At 28.1% G+C, this 19,853-nt stretch overlaps 1 long non-coding RNA gene across 1 annotated transcript in view; it reads left to right on the top strand.

The window, feature by feature from the left end:
• The window catches only part of LOC107451222 (uncharacterized), a 40,140-nt gene extending 34,852 nt beyond the window's left edge, over positions 1-5,288 (top strand). The window contains exon 3 of the long non-coding RNA XR_001585044.3: positions 4,781-5,288. This is a non-coding gene — a long non-coding RNA (uncharacterized lncRNA). The remainder of the gene's footprint in view (positions 1-4,780) is intronic.
• Positions 5,289-19,853: the final 14,565 nt, after the last annotated feature.

Here is a 19,853-nt window from a genome sequence, read left to right as displayed (position 1 = left end):
TATTGGGAATAATTTTTCAAATAGTGATATCGCGATGTTCATAAATATATCGATATTTCATGATGTATCATCTCTTATGTCGATGTATCGGGATGTTAGTTTGTATAAGCCAGATGCTGAATTTACCTCTACAATGAACATAAAAATGATCTTATTGTTTACGTTCGTGTTTTAAGCCACAGATTTATTTATGCTTCTTAGTAAATAAATCATAAATGTATCTCTTAAAATAAATTAGAAAATTCAATCCCGATTTGGTAAGAGATTTGTGATTTTTGTTTTGATAATTTGATTAATATGCTATTGAGTTAAATTTAAAAAAAGTAATACATTGCTTTAAAAATAATAATGTAATCTAATTTATTTTATAAATAAAAATTTTTGCGTTTAATTTATTTTCAGTTCAGGGTGAAAATATTGCAACAGTGATGAAACATGGAAATAGTGACGCAATCATTTTCTGGCAATATCTGATCTTGATAGTTTCCGTTCAGTTAGGTTCCTTAAAACTTATTTTCGATTAAATTCCTCTTTTTTTTAGTGACGTTTGTTCATATCCTTATCTCTTCACGTACTTAAATAATGATGAGATATCTACGTCACGAGATAATTTGAAATAACTTTTCTATTCAAAATGAGATAATATATTGTTTTAATTGATAAATGGTTATTGCTCTTAATCTGTATAATATTTGCAACTAATTCTTTTATTCAGGGATTTGGAATGCAAACACAAACTAGAAAGAAAAAAAAGATTTTTCTCCAAAAAAATTAAACTTTAAAAGCCACGTGTTTTTAATTAGTCTAAAAAAGAGAAAATAATTATATTTTTGTGAAGTGTAAAACAATAAACAGCGTATCACTTTCGAAAGTCATGACGGAAATTTTTCGTGGTGATAGAAATATATTTCGAAGGTGATTGTCCTTGCATTTTTCGTTTAGGTTCGATTGAAATAAAATAACCTTTTTCCTTAACAGTCAAATCGAAGAACATAGCATTGAAAATATTAAATTAAGTTTATTTTATGTGGGAACTTAATGGGAGCATCTTTTTTTTAAACATACTTAATAAGCAATGTAAATTTTTTAAATTGCTATCGTTCTTTTTAATAACACTTTAATAGACTGTAATAGTTTCAATAACCAAAATTGTTTAATCACAATTTTGCTATTTGTTACAATAACTGTTTAAAATATGGTAATTGTTCCAATAACAATTTGAACAATTGTAATTGTTTTAGTAACAATTTAATATAAAGCAATTGTTCCAATGGATGTAACAGCTTCAATAACAATTTAAAATGTTGTATAATTATTTCACATAACCATTTATAATATTGTAATTGTTTAAATAATAATAATTGTTTAAGAAAACAATTGTTTAACAAAAAACAATTTATAATATTGAAACTCTTTAAATAATTATAATTGTTTCAATGACAATTTAAACTATAATAATTACTTCAATAATTATAAATTGTGCATCGGACCCTTAGGAATTGAGAAGGAGAAAAGTGGGAGAAAACACGCTGAAAAAAATATCACCACCATATATAAATAAAACACTTTATTAGCAGTGCTAACACTTGAGAAAAAAAATTGAGATGTTGACTCCAAAATAAATAAAATAGTAGGTTGGCTGTCCAGTTGTTTGAAAAAAAGGAAACTAGAGCTTTGATAATAAATAACTTAACAAATAAACCTTTCTGCTGCGACGACAGGGAGGAAATCCCATATATTTGAGAGATGCATGCAGCTTTCAGCGCACGCAAGTAGTGACATAACAATCTATGGCACGAACGATTCGGTTACACTGAACCTTTAAAAAGATCTCTTTTACATTTATAATTTCAGAAAAATCAACAAATAAGGATTATTACGTAACATTAATTTACAAATTTTCAACATTTAAAAAAAGAAATTTTTATTTATAATTACAATAATTGTTTCAATAACAAATTAAAATATTGTAATTGTTACAATAACAATTTAAAATATTGTAATTATTTCTATAATTATAATTCTTTCAATAACAATTTATAATATTGCATTTGTTTCATTAATTTATTTACATCACAATTTATAATATTACATTTGTTTTATTAATTTGTTTACATCTCAATTTAAAATATTTTAATTGTTTAAATCATTATAATTATTTAAATGACAAATTTAAATATAATAATTGTTTCAATAATTATAAATTGAGCATTGGACCCTAAGAAATAAAAGCGAAAGCTAAGAAAATAAAATCGAATCACCAATCAATAAAATCTTTTCGAAATTTCGATAATTTATTGAAATTTTCAGTAAAGGTTGGGAAATAAATTAAGCCTCATCATTTAATAGGCATCATAGATAAGTCATAAATGAAACCGCGAAAACATTCTATTTTTTCTTTAAGGGATAAATTAAAGTCACTTATCATTGGAAGTCAGGAAGTGAATCAAACTAATTCCATTAATTTTTAAAATTTCAATAAAATTGTGAGATTATAGCTTCTAAAATTAATTTAAATAAGTCTTTAATTATTTAATGTCTGCAAGTGTTTCAGATTAATTTCGCATATTTTTAAAAATTTCATTAAACTTGTGAGATTAAAACAAATAAGATTGCATGACAAATACGATTATAGAATGTCAGCAAAAAGCGTAATACCGTTATTATAAAACTTTTCATGTAACCATTGCGATTAAATTTTGCATGATCATGTAATAAATAAGAGCTTTTTCTAATTTAATAACTGCAATTGTTTTTAAAATTAAATACGATTGACGTTTAAAATGACATAGAAATTAAAAGCCTTTCATTTTTCAATATCTGCTAATGTATCAAGAAAAGTTGGATAAAAAATTTTTATTAATTATTATGATTAACATTTTCAAGTTTGAGTCTGTTCCAGAGGTGTTGGAGCCCGCTCCAAATTTCTTCAACTTTTAAAAAATTTATCGTTTTATGGTTAATGGGTGTATAACAGTTTGATATTATTAATTTTATCAACATTTTAAATATTTCTTTCAGAAAACTAAACTACAATATAAAAGTTAATATCTTGTAGAATAATAAAATAAAATTTACGATTTCTACAAACTTAGAGATCATTTCTACTAAATGTGGTTTGATCGCTCTACTTTAAATACGCCAATCAAAATCTCAATTTCTAAATGTATATTTTATATAAATTTTTATTTTGAAGTAAAAGTGAGAAAAAAATATTGTTGCTGCAGCTTTGAAAAATACTTTGAATTAATATGAAAAGTTTGCTTTCAAGTTTCCAAGACATTCGAATTGTACACAGAATCGTTCATTTATAACAAAAAAAGAAAGACAGAATATCCCCACTCTTTTCTTAACCTTTTGATGCAAAATTTTTATTAAACACATTCTTCAAAATTTTTCTATATTTTTCATTAATACAGGTAAAAATTAGTGGAAAATATTCCACTTAGCATTTTTAATAATTTATAATTTTGAAATACAGTATGAAACATCAGAGTTTTTTTCTGCATTAAAGATAAAAACTTCCAATCACGGCTCAATGGGATACCTGCAAGTGACGTAGTGTGAAGTTCCGTCAAGTAACAATTCTCTTACGTGACTCCTTCTATATTCTTTCACAAAGATTTCAATTCTTTCGCTCCACAAATTTCTTACTTAACAGAAAGACAGGCATGAAACTATGTAGAACATAAACAAACTAATTATGCATCGAAGATGCCAGGAACACAAAACAAATATACATCACAGTTACAACAAAATACATAAACAAATAATATCTCTAATTTAAGTAAAAGACGCAGACGAGAATGAATTATAACAAATTAATTCAACGAATATTTCAACAAATTCGATGAGAGAGACGGAGCTGTAATTACTTAACTTCACGTTAATTAAACACATAGAAATTGGAAGGGTGTTGTCATGGAGAAGCTGGCATTTGTCAGCTGTTGAGGCAGTCAAGGCCTGCAAGTGGCTGTTGCGCTGACTAAGAAGAAGAAGAAGTAACATTCTAACTTATGTGAAGAAACTTAGCTCAACTTTAACATGCCATTTTACTTATAAATGATCAGCTGGCTCTGATTTCATGGGTCACATGCGTGGGTATCGGTGATCTTCTTCTTGAACTGCAAGTACCCGATTCCAAACAATAACTTTTCATATTTGTTCTTATTTGCAGCTACTTAGATCTAAAGGATAACAGTTACCCATCATCGAAATTTCTATAATTTATGAAATCAACTGTCCATAAGTTTTTGAATATGAAAGAAAAAAAACTCGAGCAACTTTTTTTATTATTATTTATTTTAGTACAAATATAATTATGATAATTTAATAGATTGCTTTAGTAATTCTCAGACTGTTTTAAAAAATTGAAAAATACCGAAATAAATATATTTTTGCTTGTAATTAGAGCGTCAGAATATATATATATATAAAAGGGACGCTTTATATNTTAATGTGACTGGAGTGAGTGTGTGTATATATATATATATATATATAAAGGGACACCCTGCATCAAATGGTTAAGATGAAAACCGATTCAACTTTTCAGTTAGTTTTCGAACGCAATTGTCAGAACAGTTAGATGAGGGCTCCTAAACACTCCTTGTCGGGGAACTTGCCCATTTTTCCTAACTACTTCTTGTTCCATTTGCGATGTATTAGCATGATTAAAACTTTCAAGATTGTATGACAAATAATAATAAAAAAAAATCCTCATCATTTAATTTTGTCATATACGCGAAAGAAGGTATTTTAGACTCATTGTTTTTATTTTTAGGGCATATTTGAAGGAAAGCTGTTCCTACGAAGAAAAGAATTGAACGTGCAGTATTTTCTTCCAATAAGAACCCGCAATTGGAGTTCCCGATTAAACAGCTGTCGCTTCAATCAGTATTTGCACCTGGCCAAGGATATTTGAGGCACACGATCAAGCGAAAGGTGAAAAGAAAAAAAATGAAATAAAATAACTGGTCTACCATCTGCGACAAAAGCGACTGGAAAAGTGTAGCAGCTACTGATTACACCACAAACAGCTTGTTGCTGTCTGGTATCAGAGCGTTCGCAAAGTATAGAAAGTAGTTTGTATTTAAAAGAAGAAAAAAAATCTGGTAAAATTACAACACTCTATGGTAATGGCACTTCTAGTAAAGAGAACCAGAATTCTGGTAACAAAAACCAAAATATGCGTTATTTAAAACATTCATTTGATATTTTTTCCGTTCATGTGGTAACGGTTTACCGGATTGCTCTAATGCAGTGTTTCCCAAAGTGTGGTACCCGTAACCCCAGGTTAGAGTGCTCTCTACCCCAGGTGTACGGGATCAGTTTAGCGGGAGTACGCGTTTTTATGCGATGCATCAAACGAAAATTGCAAAATATTTTGTTTAAAAACAAAACTAACCATGAAAATTTACGATTACGTACTTTTCTATTGGCTATTTTTTGCAGAGTTAACAGTTAATAATTAGTGGTGTCAACAGCCAGTTGTGATTTTTAACTTTCGTAAAAAAATTTTATAGTAAAAAATACATTCATTTTTTTATTAGTGGTACACAGCGTTACGAAAAATTTAGAAAGGGTACACAAGTCATAAGTTTGGGAAGCACTGCATAGTAAGTTTGTCACATAATACAAGACCATATTTAATTGTTCATTTTACCGAAATCATTATCAAAGCGCATCGGTAAAAAACACGGTAAATTTTACCATATTCTGGAAGTTTTGACCATACTATTTTTTCTCAGAGTAGAAACAAATTGAATTCAGAAGGGTAGATTTTTTAACAAAAATCTAATGAATAACTAATAAACATTCGCTAATAAATTTATTGTTTACAATAATGATCGTTTTCCGTTATTGCACGAACAATAACAACTTTAAGCTGCATGTTGGAAAAGTTGACATCTATTTACGGAATCAAAAGAGAACTACACGATGAAATTTCGAAAAGTATATTTTAACACTAAATGTATAACTAAATGTAATGATTACTAAATGTATAACTTTAGTGTTAATTCAGAAGGGGTGAGCTTTAAAAGTCCATAACTAATAAAAAAAAATTATTAATTATAAATAAAAAACAGTCAATTAATAAATTTATTGTTTACAATAATTATAATTTAAACAACAAAAGAAAATGGCTAAGACGTTTCAGCACGAAGTTAAACAAATAATAACTTTAATCTGCATATTGGAAAAATGGACATCTATTTACGGAATTCGGAGTAGAACTACACGGTGGAATTTTGAAAAACCTATATTAATACAATAGTTATTACATTTATTACTTTGTTAATAATAATGATATTTTTAACATTGACATGACAACAGGTGTATTTTGCTATTGAATGAAGCTAACCAACATAATAACTTTGAGCTAAATGTTATTATGTTGCTAAATGTTATAATTACATCGTTCAAGTCATTTAGAAGAAAATAACGCAGTGAACATTTGAAAAGTCTATTTCAGTAATTAATAAATTAAATTACTTCAGTGTTAGTAATAATTATAATTTTGCTAATAAAACAGATAACAGGCATTTCTTTTCTTATCATGAAATTTAGTTAACTATAAGCAGAATGTGAGAAAAATGGAAATCTCTTTAAATCACAGTCTACGGTAAAAAAAAATCCTTAAATTAGCATTGAGGACAAATATTTGAATAGTCATAAAGCAATATTATTTTATAATAATATAAATCATGCATTTCAAAGCTTGTTAAAATTAAAAAAGATCTTTCATTACAAATTAAATTTTAATTTTATTATTATTTTTCGAAATTTATAAAATTTGCATTAATTCTTTAATCTGAACGTTATCTGATTTTCAATAAGATCTGATAGGCTGGGCCTAGAGCCTCCTAATTTACAGGGACCCGTTAAATTTACCAAGTAATTTTAATTTACTGAAAACAATTTATAAAAAAAACACGCTATTGTAGACATTTACTTTTTTAAAAAAATATTTTATAATCAAAATGAAGCATTAGAAAACACTATGCTTCGCAAGTTATTTACATCAACTCACAGCTGCACTGTTACATCATTTCGTTGGTACATTAATTACGTAATTTCTAATTATTTAATTTATTACAATTTATAAGAATCGACCACATTTTAGAAAATTTTTCTGTAAAATGAATAACCAAACTGGGAAAAAAAAGAACAATTAAAAATGTAGCCGAACAAAGGGTAGAGTATACGATGTGCTACGTACAGCAAAACAACTTGAATCAAGCACAAATAAAAGCACAGAAATTGAAGATATGTAGCATTGCGTGTAACGGATTAACGCTCTAAATGGTAAATCCGCCCCCCCCCCCTCACAGTGAAAATATTCTCTGAGCAGTCAATAAAATGCTTTACAATAAAACCTTTAAACCTCCCCCCAACCATAACCTATATTATCCTATTGTCCGTGTAATACTTCTAATCTGTGCAAACGATTTCATTTTAAACATTTCAGATATTATTAAACACATCATCCACTTAATAGTGGTGGAAATTAAGTAAATATGAATGAACTTCATCATTAACAATGACATTAGCCAGGAGACATTGGGGGTGGGGGTTGCCCTCAGGTATTAAAAATTCGTAGGTGGGGTAGAACAAGAAAAATTCCTGTTTAAAATAAAAAAAAATTTCTTTAGGTTTTGTGAGCTTAAACAATCCAATAGCCGCCAAGATCTACCGCCAGAGGTGACAGAATGGAGTCTAACTTCCTCTTCCATTGTTTTTCACCACGAGATTTATCGCTTATCATTTCTAACAGGACTGTCAACCAATGCTCTGTCAACATCCGCTACTTACAGCAATCAATGGACCCTCTCTGTTACCCTCACCACCGTATCCCCCCCTTTTATATTTTACGCATCATAGGTGAAGGGGAATGACTAATATGATTGGATTCTGCTCTTCCCATTTAATGTGATCTAACCCCTGTTGTTACGCTCTGAGGGCAGGGAATTAAGGATAATAAGCATTGTAATTTTGTTCGATTCTCTAATTTAACATATTTATTTGGATATTGATAAGTACATAAGTATAGAAAAAACGTACTCAAAAATCTTTTTCAATTTTGAAATTAAATGAGATACATATAAAAATAAAGTACGGGAGAAAGAAAGAGAATGAAATAATATGAGCTGTAATTTTGTTCGTTTTTCTAATTTAACACACTGATTCGAAAATTGACAAGATAACGATATGTATGGATAAAAAATACACGTAAAAAAGCTACAATGAAAATTAAATTAAGGAAATATAAAATTTTACAATTTAAATAAAAAGCAAAAAAGGGAACTAAAAAATTATGTGTCGTAATTTTGTTCGATTCTCTAACTCGCAAAAAAACTGTATTGGTTAAAAAAAAGTACTCTAAAAATCACAGGAATGGGAACAAAGTATTCTGAAATCTAATTATAATATTTATTAAAGATCTAATTTTTTTTTTTAAAAAAAAAGATTAAAAATATTAAATATTGAAATAACGTTAGATTTTCTAATTTAGTATATAAATTCTAAAGTTGAGAAGAAGATTTATGTACCCTAATAAACTAAGCGAAATGCATAATAAATCAAACTAAAGAAAGTAGAAAGAGAGTTAAAAATTATAAGGGCTGTAATTTTGTTCGATTCTGAAATTTAACAAATTACATTCAAATTTTAAAATAAAACTTTAAAAAAAAAGGGAGGGGGTGTACTCTATTAAGAGCAGGAAAAAGAAAAAATTCAATAAGATTATTGATTTAATTTAAAATAAGAAAGGGAACTGTTAATTGTAAGCGTTGTAACTTTTTTCGATTCTCTGATTTACAAAACGACGATTAAAAAATTTCGGCACGAGTAAAAATGCACTAAAAAAAACAAGGCAAATAATAGCGATAATAAAGAGCTCGAAAAAAAAATCAGATAAAAAGTACAACTCAGAAAAAATAGGAACGTGTTGAAAAAAATTTACTCTGAATATGGCACGTAAAATATCAGTGACATACTGAAAGTGTTTAGCTTTCCTTCCCACCTATAGGAAGTGACAAAATTTTCAAGTACACTGTAAAAATGTTTAGAATTTTGAAATATATTTGTAGTTAATAATATATTTATCGTAAAATAAATTAAGTAAAACTGCGAGTATTATTATTGAAACTATTTTAATTTTCTAGTTAAAAATTATTAATTTTGATTTCGTTGATTACAATTCGAACTTAACGGTAAATTAGTTCGAACAATGTAAACAATGACGACATACTGGAACTACGCCCGTCATTGTCATACGCTATTTAAAAGTGATAGTCATCAATGACATCAGTCATCATGTCAAAAATGACAGGAGTTATCCTATTATTACAATTTTAGGAACACTATCTTGCTATCTACTATCTTACTTTTTCAAGTAAAATAAAGCGAACGCATTTCAGCCAGTGAAAAAGAAGTGTTATTCCCTTTTATGACGTCATTTGTTGTCGTCATCATGATCTCATTTCCTCGTAATGTGCGTCGCGAACTTCAATGGATATTTTACGTTGGGGAAATTCTGATCAAGATAATTTACTGCTGATTGTTTTTTTTCTTCTTCTGAAGTTTAAAACGATATTTGATAGAAGACTGATGTATTTATTTATTTTATATTGGAATTAAGGCAATTTTTCTGGAAAAATGTGGAAGGATTAGTTATGTGATACTTTTATTTATTTATCGATGCTTAATACATATGTATGCAGGCAATAATATAGTAAAGGCTTAAATGTTCTGTGTGAAAATTGAACATGGTCTTGAAATATTGTTTGTTTTTCAAACTTGGCTTTAAAATAGTTAGAAAAAAAATACAATTTTTTCACGACATAATGACGCCATTAAATTGTTGCAGTCAAAAATATAATATACAATTTTCTAAATAAAAAAAAAGGAATTTTTACTTTCATTGATTTTTTTTTAATAGTTACTGAGCCTAATTGAATTAAAAAATAGAACTTGGAACCAAAATTTGTTTTTCTAAGTAGATTTAAGTATCTAATAGAAATTAAAATATCGAATTTTAAAAATAATTTTTAGACACAATAAGGCTTTCTAATTATTTTAAAATTTTTTTATACGAGTGAAAAATGTGAACTTAAGTAATGTATGGATGCGAAATTAAATTTTAAACAATAAAAGCTGACATTTTAATCGTGTAAGAAAATTTTTTAGTAATTCAAATAATTAAATAAATATAAACAAACTATTTAATGTAGGCAGAAATGATGTCTAAATTATAAACAAAATGAAAGTAAAAAAAAATAGTAATAATAATAATAAGTTCCAATAAATAATTCTGAAAAAAAATTCAAAAAGTAAAACATTATTTTTTTTGTTGTTGTATTTATTTACTTTTACTTTGTAGGAAGCTATAATGAACCTAACATATTTATTTAAAAAGGATAGCATTGTATTAACAGATAGTAGAAGAAATGAATCAAATCAAATCACATAAATATAAACAAACTTTCTAACGCAAAAAAGTTAATTAGTTTTATGGAAAATAAATTAACCTAACATCTTTATGATAAATGTATTAATTTATAATCCACTGGTGCTAGGCAGCTATTGTATCATAACAGGTCATAATAATAATAATTAGTGACGAGATAACAACTGAAATCGTCAGTAAATAACAGTTTACTAGTTCAACATGAATATGTATAATTATTGCAACATTTATTTTTATGTTCAGTTAACATTAAGTGGTTGAATTCGTAATTTGTACATTTTTTAAAAAGAAAGGGGGAAATTAAAAGAGAATTTATCAGTTTTGAACAGTTAAATAAAATTAAAAATAAATTAATAAATAAAAAATAGTCAAATTTGCGTGTGCCAGAGACGCTGAACAAGAACTACTTTACTTTTATGTCAGAATTTGACTTATTGAAAATTGATTCTAATCTGTATTTTCTACTTTAAATGAATTTATTTATAATTATTTCTATATAAGGGATAGTTTAAATTTTACGTAAGCATTAAACAAGAGAAAGTTGTTATAATTTGCTTATTGACATTGCAAAATTAATTAAATTTAATTAGAAATCTTTCACTTAAAAAATATCTTACGTAAATATAAACGGAAGAATTAATTTTTGATAGATATACGGTTCAAAAATATGCTTACGCAATATTTGAATAGCTTCAAAGAGTAAGTCATTAAATATTAAAACATCAATTCGTTACATATCATCACCAATTTATGTATTGCAACCTTTACAAATTTAGTATTCCTAACTTATCCCAATCAATTTATGTATGACAACCTTTGAAAATTTAGTTATTCGTAAGATGTCATCGCCAATTTATGTATTGCAACTTACAAATTTAGACATTCGCAACATAGCAAATCCATCTAAATTTAAATAACGTAACATCGCTATTTAAATTTATATATTGAAACATATATAAATTAATTTCTACATACATAGCAACGTATCAAAATTTAAAATATAGTTGGATCATACATATTATTGTATCACATATAAATTTAGTTCCTTAATGTCTCATGTATAAATTTAGTTACAGGTTGCGTTATACACAGAGTTAATTTTATGTTATACTGCATATAAATATAGTTAAATATTCCGAAGAGAAAATTATCTGCAAAAAGTCAGAGACCTGTTAAAAAGCAGTAGATTGCAACCTATGCAAAATTTAAAAACTCATTTTACTTTTTTTTCCACCAAAATTATGAATAAAGTTTTTTTTATACCTTAACATACGTTAAAAACCTTTACCTAAGAAAAAAAAAACTTCAAGTTGTTTAATATTGCGCACGAAGTCTTGAATGACACGAGTTCTGTTTTTTATTTGCTTCATTGAAAATGAATTGTTTGTTATGATTATAGCTGATGGCTTCTCTAAAAATAAACAAGGAACAATTGGTGTAATATTTCTTAAAATTGCTGTTATTTAAAAATAAAAATTACAACTGGAGAGTTCACCCCAGCCCCCTTCGAGCGATTAAACCAGAGCATTGTTCGTAGCCTATCATTTTTAAACGCACACAATCTAAATATCATTCTAAGCGAGTTAAAAGGAAACGCTTGTCGGTTATCCACAACATCATTGAAAGTTGGGGGGGGGGCAAAAAAATATTAAACTGATTTTCCTCGTATCCGAACCATAGAGGTTAGAACTTCGAACGAAAAAAAAGAGAGAGAGAGAGTGGTTTCGATCAAGAACAGTGGCGTCTCCATAAAGTTGCTCTCTGAACTAGAATGACGGGGAGGGGAGGGAGGGAGCAGTTTAGATAGCAGGAGTTTCTAAAAATTTAGAAGGAAGCATTCGGGAAGTGTGCTCGCTCGTGCTAAGAAAACCCTTCACTCTACAAATGCGCAACTTTTTTTAAGGGGACAGTCACAAATTGAATAGATTAGTTACCTGATACAATTCCACCCCGTTGAAGAATTCAGTTCTTTTTGAAATGTCGCAGGTAGTTATGCAATGCGAAGAATGGAAGAGTCCGCAGCATTTTTTTAATCTGCCTAATATTTGTTAGGTTTATTACAATCGGCCCATGTGCCTTTAGGCTAATTAGGAATATGCCTAGAATTACTTTATCAGACTGAATTCATAGACTTACAGTCGGAAACCAGCAATCCCACGCGACTCGTTGATCGGTTCACTTTCTTAGCTAAACCGTTATTTCCTTAATATATAATCAGACAATTAAACAAAAAGTTAAGTTTTTATTTGTAAAATCAGTTCAAATTATACGATCAAAACATAACAATTGTTTATAACCAACGAATTACGCAAGTAATAAAATAGGGTGTGATTTATTGTAGTTTCTTAAGTTTGCAGTGGCAATCTGAGTTTATTCAACAAATATTCAACTTAAAATTATTCATCATATTTTGTTTATGTTATAACAGATTGAGATAACTAAATTCATTAACTGCAATTATAAGCAAAATAAAAAAAAAGAAATTCCTAAGGACATTGTTGCTCAGTTAAGAAATACAAATATGTAATGAATGCAATATAAATACATTTATTTACTGAATTTACAAATAATTTAAAGTTTTGATTTAATTAGACTTGTAATTTATGAACTGTTTCGAAAAAGCATTATCTGAGTGTATATTATTAAATAATTATGCATATTTTATGTGAACATATTTGTAAGTAACAAATTCTTGAACTAATCAATTGCAAAATATTTCTCAATAAAAAAATTGTGTTCAGAATTAAAAGACGCGAATTAAAATATAAATAAATTTATTTATTCGAATAACGCGTACTTCAAAGTTAGATTTAATTTTTAAATTATGAATTGTTCATTAGAAATCATTAAACTTAGCCCAAAATATTCTAAACTTTTGCCCAACTTGTTAAATGCTAGTGATAAAATATACGAATGAAGGCAGAAAAATTGATGTTAGAAATATTTATTCTACTTTTAAATTTTTTTAAGAAAGTAATTTCGTCATTAAGGGTAGTCAAGGTTTGTCTTAAATTTCGCCGAGTTGAGAAAAATACAAAAGGAAAAACTAGAAACTAAAACTAGAGGAAAAGGCGAACTAAAATTTTTTTTATTTATTTAAATTTTAAGAAAAGTAATAAAACTAGAATTAAAAAAAGAAGCAACATATTTTATAATTGAATCTAACGGCAATTAATAATAATTGAAATTTAAAAAAAGTATTGAATTGAATTTTACAACAAGTAATACTAGCTAAGAAATCCTAGATTGTATTTAATTCTAGGAAGAAAAAAAAATTAAATTTTTAATAAAGTAAAAATACTGAAAATAAAAAGATTTATATATAATTTTTAATGTTTTATTTAAATTTTGAATACAGAACACTAGTAATAAAATTATATAATTGAATTTTGTGACAAATATAACGGTAAAAACAAATGAAAAAAATGTTTTTAATTGGATTTTATGACAAGTAATAATGGAAAAAATTAGTTAATAGAATTATCACAAACAATTAGTGAAAAATTTTTTTATTTAAAAATGAAACGTGTTTCTGAACTTAAACACGCGTAAACTGCAAAACCATTGGACGCAATCGATCAAAATCGAGAAAAGATCGAATATCTTTTAGACAATGAGGTATGTAAAGGTATTGTCAAGTCAATAGAACGGATTTATTCTTATCCAATAAACGAAATCAACTCAACTCAAAACCGTTCTAAAGCACTTCATTTCTAAGCTAAATACACAAAAAGATTCTATTCAGATACAATATCTTTCGCCAAATCGTCCAATGTTTCTTGATCCAGTTCATGCGCTGGAGATAAAAATCGAATGTCAACGTCCTCCGGCACCACCCCACCTCACCCACATCTCCTCACCTTCTCCCCGATTTTTATGAAGAAAAGAAGTTACAAAGAAAAGAAAATATCGGAGAAATGAGGAGAACAAGGAAGGTCACTTCTTCCATCTTCTTTGCTCTCATTATTTAGGACTGGAAGCAACTGGTTCTGGAATTATTTTTTTTTCTTCTCTTGGCGCACTTTCGCTACACTCTTCCTTCCTACGTCGCCCGATAAACGGGGCTCATAATTCCCTTTTTGTACCCCCCTCATAGAGTTCAGAGGTTCAGTTTTGTAAACAAGTTTTTCTTCTACACTTCCTCTTTTTCTTTTCTTTGTATTTTAAAAAAACCCCGCAGATCGAATGACACAGTGTTTGTTGTTGGCTGCCTATTTGGCGTCAATTAGGAATTACATAAAGTCACACGTGTTTTATTATTCCTTTGTTCCTAGTACGGCCTGATTCACGCTAATTTGTGATTATTAGTTTGTCGTGTGGACTTGGTAAACGCTTCCAATTAAATCGCTTTTTTTAGAAGCAAGTGAAGAGTTACATTTTTTAAAAAAAAAAATTAGCACAATAATTGAGGTATTTAAGGGGAAATGAGGAAAAAAATAATTTGAATTTGTTAAATTATACAAGATTTGAGACCGTTCAAATGCTATAATAGTATGTTTGTATCAATTTTGGACCCCCTTCCCAACAAAACAAACAATTTGCTTATTTTCAACAGAAATAAGTATATCCCAACAACAAAATAAGCAACAACAAAATGGCTGCAATTTGCAAAATCACAACCCCTTCCTATGCTTACGTGAGTAAGTCATGACTCGCCTTTCCTTATCCTTTGCTCTAACTTTGATTTCACTGTCTTATCTAATTTTCAATATCTTATTTAATGTAATGATAAAAATTTGTAAAATAAGTAACGCTTACGTAAGACAAGAACGCAAAATAAATGTTGTAAAATAATTTAGAAAAAAAAAATTACAGTGAAATTTAAAATCAGAAATGAAATTTTAATTTGGGAACAAGAAAAGTTAAAAAAAAAAATTCTTCAATTTGTTCTAAAATTTTATAGAATAATTTTTTGTAACAAATTTTTTAAAGTATATATTTTTTTATACCATGTTCCAACTTTCATTTGAATTTAATCCTAAAATTTTTAAAATTAAATTGCTACAGTAAAAGTAAAAGTTAAAAACAGGGTAGGGGCTGTGATTTTCTTAAGTAAGTTTGAAAGAATATGCTTATTCTTTCTGAGAAGTTAGAGGGGAAGGGGGAGCTATGCAGCCCTGAAGGAGTCATGTTTGGGCAGTACAGTACTCCTCTATGAAATTTTATTCGTTAAAAAATTTTACAACTAGGCACTGGCCACTTGTAACATTTTTAACGGTAACCACTTTTTCAAAAATTGAAAATTTTAATCGATTAAAAAAAACTGTTAATATTAATAATGTAAGGCATTTCTATTAAAGCATTTCGATATATATGTAAATATTATCAGGTTTATTTCTGAAGTAAAAATAATAATAAAATAATTTTGCATTTTTATTTCACTTATTTTTATTTATTAACAAAACTATCAAAGTAAAAAAAAAAAAAAATTTCATATTCTACAGTATTTGATTTTAAAAAAAACATTCTACAGTATTTGATTAAAAAATCATTCCACAGCATTTCTATTTCACTTATTCTTATTTTTAACAAAACTATTAATTATTAAAAAAAAAAAAAAAAACTTTGCATATTTTACTGTATTGGATTAAAAAATCATTCTACATCATTTTTATTTCATTTATTTTTATTTTAAACACAACTATTAATTATCAAAAAGGATAATCATTTTCTTATTCCACAGTATTTGATAAAAAAAAAAATCATTCTACAGTATTTCTATTCAATTTAATTTCCTTTTTTTAAATTTTTCTTTGATCAGAAACAGAAATCGATGACAGGGCGACGGTAATTGAATAAATTACCAAATTTTCATACAAATAAATAAATAAAACAAAAGTAAGCGTCGCCAATGCAGTGAAGTGAAACGCGTGAAAGTAGGGTAGTTTACATTGCGCTTGTGCAAGCCTCACACCTCAGCAAAACATTTTTTTCCAGTTATTTTAATTCCGAACAGAACCGAAAAAATTAAAAAAGACTTTTTTTTAAATCAAAAAATAAGAGGCGAAAATAATAAGCTTTGATGACAGAAAAATAACTTTTTCTTCGAAGCATCACTCATCAGTTGAATCAAATTTAAAGCCGAATCTCATTGGAGTAAGAACAGTAAAAGTTAGGTTTCTTACTAAAAAAGGATTTAACGGATTGATTTCGCTTCCCCCCCCCCTAATGATAATTTCTTCACACTGCTAAAACAAAACGGGATGAATATTGATGAAGGTGTGAGGTCACCATTCGAATGAAAAGGAAGGACTAGTTTGCCTTTTACAATGGAGATTGTGAAAGAAAAAGTGAGCTCTTTTTCTCTCCTTGACAATTGCAAAATAATCTTGACTCGTACACCTTGAAATTCATCACTACTTTTCAAGGAACGGGAAAATATCTTATTGCGCTCGATTAACGAGTTCTTAATTCTCGTAAAGAAGGATTAATTTTATTTACTTTTGGAAATCACCAGTAGTTTAGATTTTGTATTATAACGAACGGGTGTATATTTTAAATGCAATTTTTGCCTTTATCAATTTGTGCAGGAACCTGAAAGTTCAGTTCTAAATCATATAACGAATGCCTTTAACGTTTAACCGTAATTCCTAATAGTATATTAATGTAATTTACACCAGAAGTAATATTTGTAAAATGGTTATAATAAGATCAGACAACGATTTAAATAACTTTATCTTAAAATTTAACTTAGAACTATGTTAATCTAATAATAATATTAATAAAATCCTCTTAAACTCTTAATTTGGAAAACAAATGAAATCAAAGACGTAATAATAACAGTAGAGGTCAATACCTTTTCTGGCCAATAAAAATGCACGGACAGCAAAGAAAAACTGCGATGCCATCATCAGATTTTTAAATGTAGTTGAGACACTCGAGCTCGAACATCCATCAAAAGTAGCTCTCGTCAAAACTGATTCGGAGTATCTTAATCAATCAGTCAATCAAGCAAGAGATTACCTGTTGCCAGATACAAATCCAAACATTTAAGTGACACTTTTGAAAATAGAAGTAAAACTTCATGAACAGGGAAAAAATCCATTCCCTATTTGAATGGTTATAAGTACAGCCCGGATGTTGATAACCGAAAAAATCTCTACTAATGCCCTTAAAAGGTGCAAAAAATGCCTTATGACATGTCTTAAATAAAGTAAAAATATTGAACTGAAACAATGTTTTATACTTTAAAATTATTATGAGTCATTATAAAAAAATATAAAGCAATGCAATACTTGTTCTACGCTCATTAAAGCTTGAAAAATATGTTTTATATCNAAAAAAAAAAAAAAAAAAAAAAAAAAAAAAAAAAAAAAAAAAAGGAAAGCTGTAACAAAGAATTACTTCTAAAGATTTTATATCAAAATGGAAAAATGTAATGGCATGCAGGTGGTATTGAGAGTTACAATATGAAATGTAAAATTATAAGACAAATCTTGCATTTCAATGGCCCAAAAAATAATAAAAATTGGAAAAAATTAACTGAAAACTTAAAAAATGGTTTAAAATGCAAAATACGCCCCAAAATTTAAGAAAAAATGTTCTATAAGTCTAAAAAATGCTCTAAAGGACAAAAAATGTCCAAAAATGCAAATGTCATCAAAATCCGGGCCTTAGTTATAAGTCTCGTAAACGAGTAAAATTACTTCTCATATATTTCTTATTATTGAATAACACAATCTTGATTCTTTAGTTTAAAACTTTTTTTACAGATGATTCTTTTTTAAAACATGACGCAGATATCTGATAATATTCGGTATCTTCTCGCATCAGTGACCCTAGTAAAAATATTCAGTATTATGCAACAAAAATGAAAATTAAGGAAAAAACACAACAAAAGAAGTGACCAATTCCTAGTGACCTTTCACTTCAGGTACATTTCTTTCATCATTACCTGAAAAACGATGGGAAAGGGAGGGTGAAGTGCTTAGCTGCGCAATGGTTTTTTCAAACGAGATTATTTTCACAAAAAAAAAAAAAAAANACAAAAAAAAAAAAAAAAATAATAATAATAATCTCGAATTACGATGAAAACCGACTGTATTTACAAATGAATAGTGTTCTTAGATTTGCTGATGAAAAGTCCTTGAATCCTCCTCTCCCTCCCTCCTTTGCTCATTGTCATTGGATTGACAAACAGGTGAATGTGACGTACAGTTTCAGTTTTACATTCTGTTTCTTTTACGTTTTTAGTTTCTTTCGTTCGTCTTTTTTTTTTTCTTCTTCTTTTCCCCCCCTTCTTCTTTTGTCATCGAGAGTGTTCTTCTCCCATGCTCTATTTATTTTCAAAATGAAACGTATCATTTATTGACTTTTTTTAAAAAACTATATTTACTAAATAATAAACAATGTCAATAAGATAAAAATAAATTATTATTATCGAATTCAGGTTCTGAGCCACAATGGTTCAAGGGTAGCTCCAAATCACGTTCGCCTCTCGATAATGGGACCCTGGCTGGGACTCCAGCGATGGTGGGTTGATACGAATTCTGCTTCTAGCTCGCTCCGGCCACAATGCTGACGTAAAATATCCTCAATGGTGGATCATGGCTTAGTGTCCCCTTGCAGTCGGATTAATCCTGGGAGGTTTTCGAATGCGAGTTAGTTCCATCATAAAATTCCTCACGAAGTCTAGTTTGTCTCAATGCCTGATCCAGGAGTTTTCCTGTCTCCTGGGTTGGGTTCAAAATTATAGATCTTCGGAGCTGAATATTAATAGTCATGAACTCAAAATTGGGTAGGCTGTTCAACCCTGGTTGTAAAATAAAATTTCGTTACAAAATTGATTAAGATATTACTTAAAGGTTGTATAAACTTTATTCTAGAGACAGATTTCTTACTATGTTTGCAAGTCTGTTAAAGGAAAAGATAAACAAATGATGGAAAAAAAAATTGCATGAACATAAATAAAGGAAAAAAATAAGTATACGCAATAATAATATGTTAATCTGTTGCAATAGTTATTTTCGTAGTCTTAATTATTCTAACTTAATCTCTACATTGCTGATTAATTAGAGTTATTTCACGATCTTTCATAATTGATGATTTTGATTAATAATTGAAAAACGTTTTCAGACTTGAATTACTGTATCGTGATAAGGTAGCATGAATTTTTATTCTTGAAACAAATTTCTTTCAAAAATATTTTATTTGCTTTTTTATTTTTTTACTATTGCATAAAAAGTCGTGGGACTTTTAAAATAACAAAATTTCTAGTTTAAAATTTCGAAAACTCATCAATGAGGGATAATTTGTCTCAGTGCTCGACTCTGGATTTCCTTGTCGTCTGGGTGAGGCTGAAAATTAAAGGGCTTCGAAATGGAACAGCAATAGGTGTTTATCCATTATATAAGTCTCGGTAGTTCAATGTTATTAACTAATAAAA

Source organism: Parasteatoda tepidariorum, chromosome 5 (genome assembly GCF_043381705.1).
Source record: "Parasteatoda tepidariorum isolate YZ-2023 chromosome 5, CAS_Ptep_4.0, whole genome shotgun sequence".
Classification (NCBI taxonomy): Eukaryota; Metazoa; Arthropoda; class Arachnida; order Araneae; family Theridiidae; genus Parasteatoda; species Parasteatoda tepidariorum.
This window is presented reverse-complemented; position numbering and strand designations above follow the sequence as displayed.